At 36.5% G+C, this 10466-nt stretch overlaps 1 pseudogene; it reads left to right on the top strand.

Moving 5' to 3' along the window:
• The first annotated feature begins 10330 nt into the window (after window positions 1–10330).
• LOC121168903 lies at window positions 10331–10394 on the top strand (annotated as a pseudogene).
• Window positions 10395–10466: the final 72 nt, after the last annotated feature.

Here is a 10466-nt window from a genome sequence, read left to right as displayed (position 1 = left end):
GGTCCGTTTGGCCTTCTGTGCAGGAGCTTCTGCACCAGCCCTGCGATGCCTGTCATCTTTCACTCCAATGGAAATGGTGCCGTTGGCTTGTGATTATAGACTCCTATTGATTTCCAATTTTCACCAGGCATGTTCAAATCCCTTGGGCTTTGGGGACTTGCAGATTCTTATCACTCGTGCAATGAGGAAACAAAATGGTAATATAATTGGCATAGCAGAGTATGAGAGACTTATTCTACTTGCAATTTAGCCTTTTATTTTGTAATATCTTCACTATGAAAAGATATTTCAGAACTCATGAAAAAATGGAATTAAAACATACATTCATTTTCTGCAACTTCAAAATCCATGTGTAGTTTTTCCATCATGTGTATATGTTTCATGAACTTTCTGCAAATTCTGCACAAATGTCACATATATTTAGACATAACCGTATGGATATATACACGTGCAGTATGTCTGTGAATTCAGTGTGTACATATATAAATGTAAATACATACCTTTAGCAGGAATATGCTTAAAACAGTTCTCAGAAATCAGACTACATTTTGAGGATGCCAGAGTCTATCTACCTAACCAAAGGAGGAAAAATCATTACCCTGAAGAGATTGTGTCATCTTACTCTTAGTTTGCTGCGTGCGACCTCTTTTGCTAGAATAATAATTGAGCCACAATTACATTGCAACTGCTTGTTTCAAGAACTACTTTTGTGTAGGAATCAGGCTTCCCCAGGTTTTTGTTTTATGTGGCAGAATGTCTCCCAAACAGCTCTAAGTTCTTACCAAAGAAGTCGTTTAGAAAGCATATTTCACAAACTGTAGTGCAGAACATGAAATTAGTTTCTTTTTATCATGAAATATCTGAGCGACACTTCTATTTGATCCAGGAAAAGGGCTTTCAACAAATTATAATTTTTCCTGTAGGATATATGTTCGTGTTGTAAATCTTAATTTATTAGTGAGTACAGATTGTGAGGTTTGATGTGTGTTTAACTGAAGATCTATGATAAAAGTCAAAGTGATTTGTCAAAATTTGGAGGAAATGTAAATGTCTACATTTCGATTTGTTTCTGAAAAGAATAGGCACTGGGAGTTGCTTGAGGGAGCTGACCAGGATGAAAGGCAGTAACAATTTTAATTTCTTCTTTATGGGACTGTTACAAAGTCACTACTTCTGAATCCTGCCTCCCTGCAAGAGGGTACGCTGTGCCAGGCTCCATTAGAGAGCATGTGCTTTGATCCAGCCACGGCCTTCCGTGGGCTCTGTTATCTCAGGAGCATGACACATCTGCATAGTTTCCAGTCTTTTTTCTTTTTCTTTTCTTTTACATAACCTTAGAGGAAAAAAGCATCTCTGATAAAAAACAAATGTTGCAGTGTTGTCATCTTGAAATCTTATGATTAAAGAATGAGAAAAGGAAATAAAAGCCTCTGGGTTTTAGAGGGAAGCGTGAACAAAATTATTTAGTTGCTTTTGCACATATCCTTTATTTTTACTTTCTGATCGTTCTTCTGAGACTGGATTTCACTAGCGTCCCCAAGGTAATGGAGGCTGGTGGCTAATCCACTGAGCCATACAAACCCCATCTGCTTACTCACTTTGACATTTTAATAATATCCCATTTGGACCTTTGTTCAATTGTGCTTTGTGTGCTATGTCTTTGTTTTAACATTGTAGCTGAAAGAATTTATTACAATGAATACTATCAAATCTCTCCAATTAAAGTACACTGAGAGATTTTGTGTATTTCAGCTGTGTATACTTTCCACAAGAAATGGATCCATTGAAATTTGTCAGTGGACCATCAAATTGCCCTATCAATATCTGCTCATTTTCCTTGGAATAAACGAAAAAGCATGTCATTTTTAAAATAAAGAGTACCGTATTTCAATTTCACCTGACTTCAAAATTTCCTAGAAGAATTTTTATGTAATAATCCATAATAGATGACAATATCCTAATGATGTGGTAGAGCACCATAGCCTCAAATACCATTACTGACAACAGAAGTGATACTAAATGCTATATTTTGCTTTATAAATATGTGCCTTCTTCAAATAAAGATTGATGATGAACTGTTATTTGTGTACATAAATCTTACATATTGTGACAGACTTGTAACATGCTGTATGTGTTGCCCTTCGGGACTTGATTGTATTCAACATATGTCACAGTCAAAAGCTTATTAATTATCATTGATTAATTTGTATACTTCTCATTCATATCAAGATATTGAGGAATATCATTGAAGAAAGATTTAGGATTAAAGCGTACATTTTAAGAGCTCCAAAATATTTAGTCAAATTTTAGTAGGACTAAAAATACACAAGAATTCTAAAACGTAACCTAGATTTTGAAGAAGACACAGATGGTAAAGCAAATCGTTTGCAGAATGTTAAGTTACAAACAGAAAGTTAAGCAAGATGCAGATTGTAAAGCAATGTCTGGACCTAAGTGAGAAGAGATTTAAATAATAGAACAGTAATATGCAAGACAGGTTTGTTCCCAAATACTTTCACTACCATAGGTATTTATTGGTAAAATCTACTCTAATAAACCAATGACTATAGCTTAAATTTACAAAATGTTTTTCAGAATGTAATGCCCTTTAATACACATTATCTCACTGGATTTTGTTCATAATGCTATGAGGTCAATATCCTTATACTTCTGTTTAGCAGTTCTGGAAAAAAAAAAGCAAAAAAACTCAGAGGAGTTAAATGGTTGGTGAAATGTCACTTGTTAGTAATTATTGGAGCAGAATCTTTATCAGACCTGTGACTCCAAGTGTAGTGATCTGATTTTCATCATCTTGTAAGCTGAACAACACTGCTCTTCGTGCCCACATCTAAGGGCTGATTCATTCTTTCTGGTGATCTTCACAACATGTACTAATGGGCATAGTGTTAATACCTGTCCAGTGATCTGTATCAATCACTTAGAAAGTAAATAAATGGATTTACTGTGCCAAGTTCATTCTTGTACTATATATTAACAATCGATAAAGGAAAAATGAAAAAAGGAGTTGAGGTATTAATCAGCATGATCACTAAAAAGACAGCTGACCCATGCAATGGAGAAATAATGCCATTTAGAAAAAAAGATACTGGTTTTGGGATTTCCCAAATCCAGGTGAAGTTCATGCACCTTGCAAATACTAGTTGAATTTAAACAAGTTAAGTGATCTTTGTAAACTTTAGCTTCCTCATAGGTAAAAAGTAGGATAACTGTTACATTGTAACCACTCACTAAGAAATTTCATTATTATCAGTGTAATTGAGACCTTCTATCTAAGGACTAAATTACTTCAAACAGTAACTTTCTGTAGACAAAACTTTAATAACTTAACTAGTAAATTAAGAGTAAAATCAGGGCCCAGCAGCGTGGACTAGCAGCTAAAGTCCTTGCCTTGAACGCACCAGGATCCCATATGGGCGCCTTACTCCTCATCTTGAAGGCACCATGATCCCATATGGGTGCCTTAGTCCTTGGCTTGAACATACCAGGATCCCATATGGGTGTCGGTTCTTATCCCAGCAGTTCCACTTCCCATCCAGCACCCTGCTTGTGGCCTGGGAAAGCAGTTGAGGACGGCCCAAAACCTTGGGACTCTGCACTTGCGTGGGAGACCTGGAAGAAGTTCCTGGCTCCTGGCTTTGGATCAGCATAGCACTGGCCATTGAGCTTACTTGGGGAGTGAATCATAGGAGGGAAGATCTTCCTCTTTGTCTCTCCTCCTCTCTGTATATCTGGCTTTCCATTAAAAATAAATAAATCTTTAAAAAAAGAGTAAAATCAGTTAGCAGTTTATTACATATTTAGAATACTTGAAGAGTGATATTTTGTTTTCTGTGTGGTCTGAGTAAACATTCATATCTAAAATTGTACTAGAAGGGAAAGGAAAATTACCAAGAATTAGAAGGTCAGGAATAAAATATGACCATGGATACAATTATAGCATTTTATAGCATTTGAGAATAGAAAGATATGATAAGGTGTATCTGTTAAAATAGGGGAACTCAGTTTATATTTATTATTTTATGATTATTAATGATAATTGAAAGTAAAAATGAACAAATGCACGTACCCGGAGATCTAAATGACATCAACCTTTTGTAACTTTTAATTTTATTATTTTCATGATAATTTTATCAGCATAGTTCATTCCTTTGCCTCCCTTTTCTTCTTTCCCATGATCCCCTCCTGTTATTTGTCCCCTAGTTATCACAAAGGCACAGTTACTCAGTTCATCATTACAAGCTTGAGTTTTTGATATATCATGACAAGGTAAGCATAGAAAAAGGTAACAAACATGACTCTTAATATTGAGATACAGTAACATAAAAAACATGTTATCAGTTGAGCTAAAACTGCCCAAAAAATCAGGAAAACAGCTTTAGAATCAAAATGGATGCTTCATTTCTATATATTTAGCTCTGAAATTTGGAAGTAGCCGATTAACAGTAAGCTTGAGGTTATGAGGAAAACTTCAGTTCTTCCATTAGAATAATCCAAATGGCAATTGGTTATAAATTAATTTTATGACTATGTTTTCCACCAGATTTTGTAATAGTGTAACGTCTGAGTGACAGTCAATATAAATGGATTGAATTAGATCCATCAAATTTTGACTCTCTTAGTAGAGGACATTTATGACATACAAGTTGAGCCTAATATGTGGTCAGAAATCCCTATATCATTAAGTTAATATGGTTTTCTTTACCTTTCACATAAGTAACCAATGGATAATTCAAACTCTTGGAAAAATCTACAAAACTGGGGAGAAGAGACACTATTATTTGTAATATGTGAAAAGAAAATGAAAGAAGTCCATGAAGAAAACCCAAAGGGACAAGTTCATAGAGACAAGAGTTTTGCTTGACCTCAACAAAAATAAACACAGCATTCAAAGAGATCCCAGGGGAAAGAACCAATGAAAGCATACAGGGATTCAGAAGTGTAACTGCATCTGGAACAGCGGTTCATCTGTTCAAATTAATAGGTTAGAGGAGAGGAAAGAAATTCTCCTAAATTCCAGGTGATAGAAGTTTAGCTAGTACGATTCCATCTTATTTATTGCCAAAAAGAAGTGATTTTTTTCTAATTGTTACCACAATTTTAAAGAAAAAGGTTGTTAACCCCCAAAAAAGCTGCAGTGAAGGAGCTGATGGAATGCTTCTACTTTGCAGAAATCCTGATCAACTAACATGAGATTTGAGTAGTGTTTGAGTCAGCACCAGGTCTGGATTTGATTGCTTAGTAAGTCAAGACTCAGTGGACAATTTCCATACCTCTAGGAACATTTATTGCAAAGGAAAGGCTAAACAGCTGAAACGTGGGTAGATGAATGATATCAGGTTAAGACTTTGAGGAAATGAAGTAATACAACAACAGTGAAGTCACCACCTGCAGCAGGTTAGATCCTGTCTCACATTGGGGCCAGTTTGAGTCCTAGCTTCTCCCCTTGCAGTTCTCTGCTAACACACCTGGGAAAGCAGCGGAAGATGGCCCAAGCAAATGGGCTCCTGCCATCCATCTGGGAGGCCCAAATGGAACTCCTGGCTCCTGATTTTTGTGTAGCCATTTCACACTGCTTTACAAGTGAACCAGTGGGTTGTTTCTCCCTTTCTTTCTCTATCTCTCCCTTTTCTTTCTCTCTATGCCTTCCAATTAAATAAATTATGATTCAAAAAGGAAATAAAATTGAAGCATAGTTTGATAAATTGCTACATCTAGTTGCAATATTTCGAAGTGTACTAAAATCTTAATCTAGCAATAATTTACTTCTAGTTATTCAGAGGCTCCCAGTGTAAATCTTTCAGAAGACATAATTTTCAAGAAAATATGCTCATGAAAAAATACATGATTTCAGTACACATTTGAATTAGCCAACTGCTTCTCTGTCATGTAGACAATTTGAGATTGCATTCCAAAATGCATCTCTGAGTTGTTTGAAATTCTAACCATAGTTCTCAACAGTATCAAGACAATAAACCTGGTGTTCTTACAAAGTTCACTAAAGACTAAGATAATTTGATAATTATGCATTGATAATAAGAGAAAACTATGAGCAGTAGTATCAGTAGTTAAAATAAATTAATTAAATCAGGGTAACATTTACCATTTTTTTTTACTTCTCTTATTATCACATAACTAATTTCTGATTGATTTGGGAATTTACATGCATAACTCAAGTCCTTCTAAGGTCCTAATGGGCAAAAACTGAAATTTAATAACATTGAATATGACAGAATATTGACTTCAGGCCAAATTTATGAGACAGCAAGCATGTGTGTTTTGTGATTTGTGAATTCTCTTTATATTGCTGTCCTCCCAGTAATTACAGACATAGCATATTTGTAATCTTTTCAAATACTAAAACTCTATCAAATATTATTTTGATACCTTTGCTTCTGGTAAGGATTTTTTTTTAATATTTATGGTTTATTTGGTGGAAAGTTCTTCTTAGAGATATAGCATCAAAAAATATTTTTCCTGAGGTATTTTCTAACTCTAATAACCAATCCTATGGACAACAACTGAGTGCTCAGTAAGTCAATGAAATTATGAGAGTACTTAGCGCTAGTGCTACGTACAAGGTATAAGTGGTATGCACCACAAGGATCAGCCCCATTTCAGATGCCAGTCACAAATCCTGGGCCATCTATAATGATTGGCTGTCAATTTAGGGTTCTCTTGGACTCCTCCTGTTTGATAAATGGCTATGATGGCTCACAGAACTTCAGATAACACATTTTCTGATTTATTACCAAGGATGTAACCAAGGAAATGCCAAGTGAAATTGTTGCTTGGCCATGGTTTGGGCTGTGGCTCAGAGCCTCCAATCCCTTTCTGGATAATACCACCCTCCCAGGAGCTTCCAAATCTGAATTCTGTCTGAATCTTGCTTAATATCTTGGGCTTTTACAGAGTTCAGTCTTTAGCTTCTTGCCCCAAAAATGTCAGAGGTGGAACTGAAAGTTCCTGTCCGTATCATGTGGTCTTTCTGGCAACCAACCCATCCTGAGAATTTGTGGGAGGCCCCATTCTAAGTGAGCTCATTAATGTAAATTCTGGTGTCCTTCAGAGACGTTCCTGAGCAACAAAAAGACTCATTTGTTACATAGGAAATTCCAGAAATTTTCAGCAGCTCTGTGCCAGTAACAAAGGACAAAGACTGAATTGAAGAAATGTGTTTCTGAGTGCGCTACAATTTCCAAGCTATTTTATAACTCAAGTTTCTAGAAATGCATGGTGCCCCAAGGAATAACAATAACAACTATAGCAGCAGCAACAAGATACTACCACTACTACTACTAATAATAATAGTAAAGCTATGCACCACATCGCCTGTATTTTTTTCATATGCCATCTTAATTGCATGGAAGGGCTGACAAAATAGAAGGAATCTCCGATGAAAATCTAAGTAAATGGTAGTTAAACATGGATGGTGTTTTAATCTTCAGGTCATTAGCTGAAACTGCCGACGTTGAATTTCAAGCATATGGCTTTCTGGGCTTGGAAAATGGCAGACTAAACTTCAGTTCCCTTAGTTGGGAAGTCCAATAAGAGACTTTTTTCCTAGAAATGAACTCAAAGAGCTATATCCTTATTGTAATGAAAAGTAATTCTACTTCCTCTTCCAGACTCTGGAGAAAGAATGGCAATTTGTCCTTAAGCTTATAAGACTAAGCAGGAAAATCAAGATTGCTCTGGAGAAGTTTTAATCATGAGCTCATCCTCAGATGGAATAATAATCCATGTGAGTGGTCCAGAATACTTAGTAAATCCGAAGTGTCCCTAGACACTCAACATAAGAAAATGCATATTATCTCTGGAGAAGTACACTTTCATCCCAGACCTTAAATATACCCACAGGCAGTTTTGAAAGAAAAAATGAACAATTCACTATTTAAAAATGATGAAGATTATCATGCATAAGACTATTAGGAACAGTAAGAGGCCTTAACAGGCATTCAAACACTTCAACTATTTAAATATAAAGAAAGTACAGTTATTATCTATAAAGAAGTGAAAGACAAACTTCACAAGCATTGTAGGACAGGAGTTGACACCATGGTGTTGTCAGTTAAGCTGCCACCGGCAATACCAGATCCTATAGGTGCATCGATTAGAGTCCTGATTGCTGTACTCCAGATTTCAGCTCCCTGTTAATGTTTCTAGGAAGGCAGTGGAAGATGGCTCAAATGTTTTGGACTATGCCACTCACATAGGTGATCAGAAGGAGATCCAGGCATGTGGCTTTGGACTGGCACAGTCCACTCATTGCGGCTACGTGGCGAAGTGAACTGGTAGATGCAAAGTCTTTCAGTGTCTCTCCCTCTACTTCTGTACCTTTGCCCTACAGAAAAACAAAAATAAGTAAGTAAACAAATCTTCTAAAAAATAATTCTGGTCACAGAAAATAAGGATTGTCAAGCATTTTCTTTAAGTAATAAACAGAATTTATAAAATGTAAAAATGCCCATATTGTAAATCACTGTTTCTCATAGCTTAACAAGCAGAAAAATTAGCTGGATTCCTGCACTCTATTTCCATAGATTCCAATTTATTTGGAGGTTAAGTCCTGGAATTCTCATTTCAAATGGGAATGTGAGCTCTGCTGGTCTGAAGACCATACTTGGAGTCCCTCTAGGGTAAGTGGAGGAACTCAGTGGTCCTGCCAGCAGTTTAAGTCAGCCGACAAAAGGACTACCATGTTAGAAGATAGGTCAGAAGAATACATCCAGGAAACATTAGATGAACAATAGAAAAGAAAGGCAAAGGATCCTAAAGATTAGAGATTGAGAAGAGAAAGAAAATATAACAGAGAATAACAATTAAGATTTTCCAGAAGGCGTGAAAGACACACTTTATAGATTCAAAATGTCAAACTAATTCCACATAGAACAGATTCTTAAAATGACAAAGAAATTTAAAAAGGGACAGGGACAAGTTTGGCCTCTCTGGCAGCAAAGTGACTAGTTGGTTACCTGGTTTTCAAGAAACATAATGATGGAAGTCCAGCAGGGTGGAGACACTTCTGAGAGATGGCTCAAGATGTCTTCTCTCCAAGTTGGCATCAATAGAAAGTCCAAGGGTATGCAGGGCTGGGATGCTGTTTCTTCTCTGATGGCAGTAAACATCTGGATACCTTAGAGTCGCTGTGCAGGTAGCTGTAGCTGGAGAGTGTGTCCCACCCGCAAGAGGTGTTGGGAAAGAATATTAATTTGTCTCTGGAAGTACACTTGAAATTTGGGTTAGAGTCAGATTCATTTTTGTGTTGGAAACATTCAGAATTTGGTGGAACCATAACTGGTGGAAACTTACCTATTTTTCTCCTCTCAAATGGGTTCCCATGTGTTAGGGAATGTATTCACTGGACTGGGTGGGGCTAATACTCAGAAGAACTGAAGGGAAATTAACCCATTTCTAATTTTCTGTTTGCCAGCTGGTGTAATTCCAATGGAGAGCAAATTCCTTAGGTCCAGTGAGTTTAAATAAGGAATACCAAACAATATTATCTGCTAATCTCATGGGTGGGAAAATCACATTAATTTAAAACCACGTTCTCTGACACATGTCTGTTAACTTGTCTGTTAACTTAGGTTTTTTTTTTATTTGTCTGCCATGAAAGGCTTAAAAAGTATGTTAGTCACAGCTGATAACTAGCAGAGAAAAATTCCCCATTCACCCCACATTAATTTTAGTAAATTAATTTTATGTCATAATAAATCTATTTGGAGAATTTTATGGGATAATGAAAGCATTTTTTAGATAAAATAGTGTAATTCGTTGAAAAGCATTGTTCATTCAGTCTTGTCTTCAATAATTGATTACCAAAGAGTTAAAGTTTGCTAAATGCGAGCACTGGGATATAAAGATAAACAAAAATGTAGATTTATGCATACGGCTACATTACTATAATTTATATTTAGATTTCATTTTTGGTATATAAGTCTATGTAAAACTGGACAAAATATGAGGCGAATGTGTTCAGTCATTGCACAATAGGTGACAGAGCACATGGAAACAAGAAAAATAAGAGATAAGATCATGATGACACAACTGGCTGAAAACCTTTACCTGCTCATCCTGAAGCCTGAGCACAGCACGGAGGCCTTACTGAACCGCTGAAGTAATGATCAGTAGTTTGGCTCACTTGGAATGGCTGGCACCTACAAGGTGGGGGAATTAGAGATAGGGAACTGTGATGAAGGGGAGCTGCAGATTTCGTCATATATTTGTGAGGTCCCTGGAAAGTGAATCAGAAATGCTAGAGGCGTGTGCAAGGATGACACGCACGTTCATGATGTGTTCCATATTTTTTGTGCTTGCTTTGGCAGCACATATACTAAAATTGGAACAATACAGAGAAGATTAGCATGGCCCCTTGTGCAAGAAATGCTAGAGGATGAGAAACTGGGACAGACAAGGCCAGGAATGTTGGAATTCTGGTCCTACAG

Source organism: Ochotona curzoniae, unplaced genomic scaffold (assembly GCF_017591425.1).
Source record: "Ochotona curzoniae isolate NIBS_2020 unplaced genomic scaffold, NIBS_Ocur_1.0 scaffold_1037, whole genome shotgun sequence".
NCBI classification, from domain to species: domain Eukaryota; kingdom Metazoa; phylum Chordata; class Mammalia; order Lagomorpha; family Ochotonidae; genus Ochotona; species Ochotona curzoniae.
The sequence above is the reverse complement of the archived record's forward strand: the minus strand, read 5'-3'. Positions and strand labels throughout refer to the sequence as shown.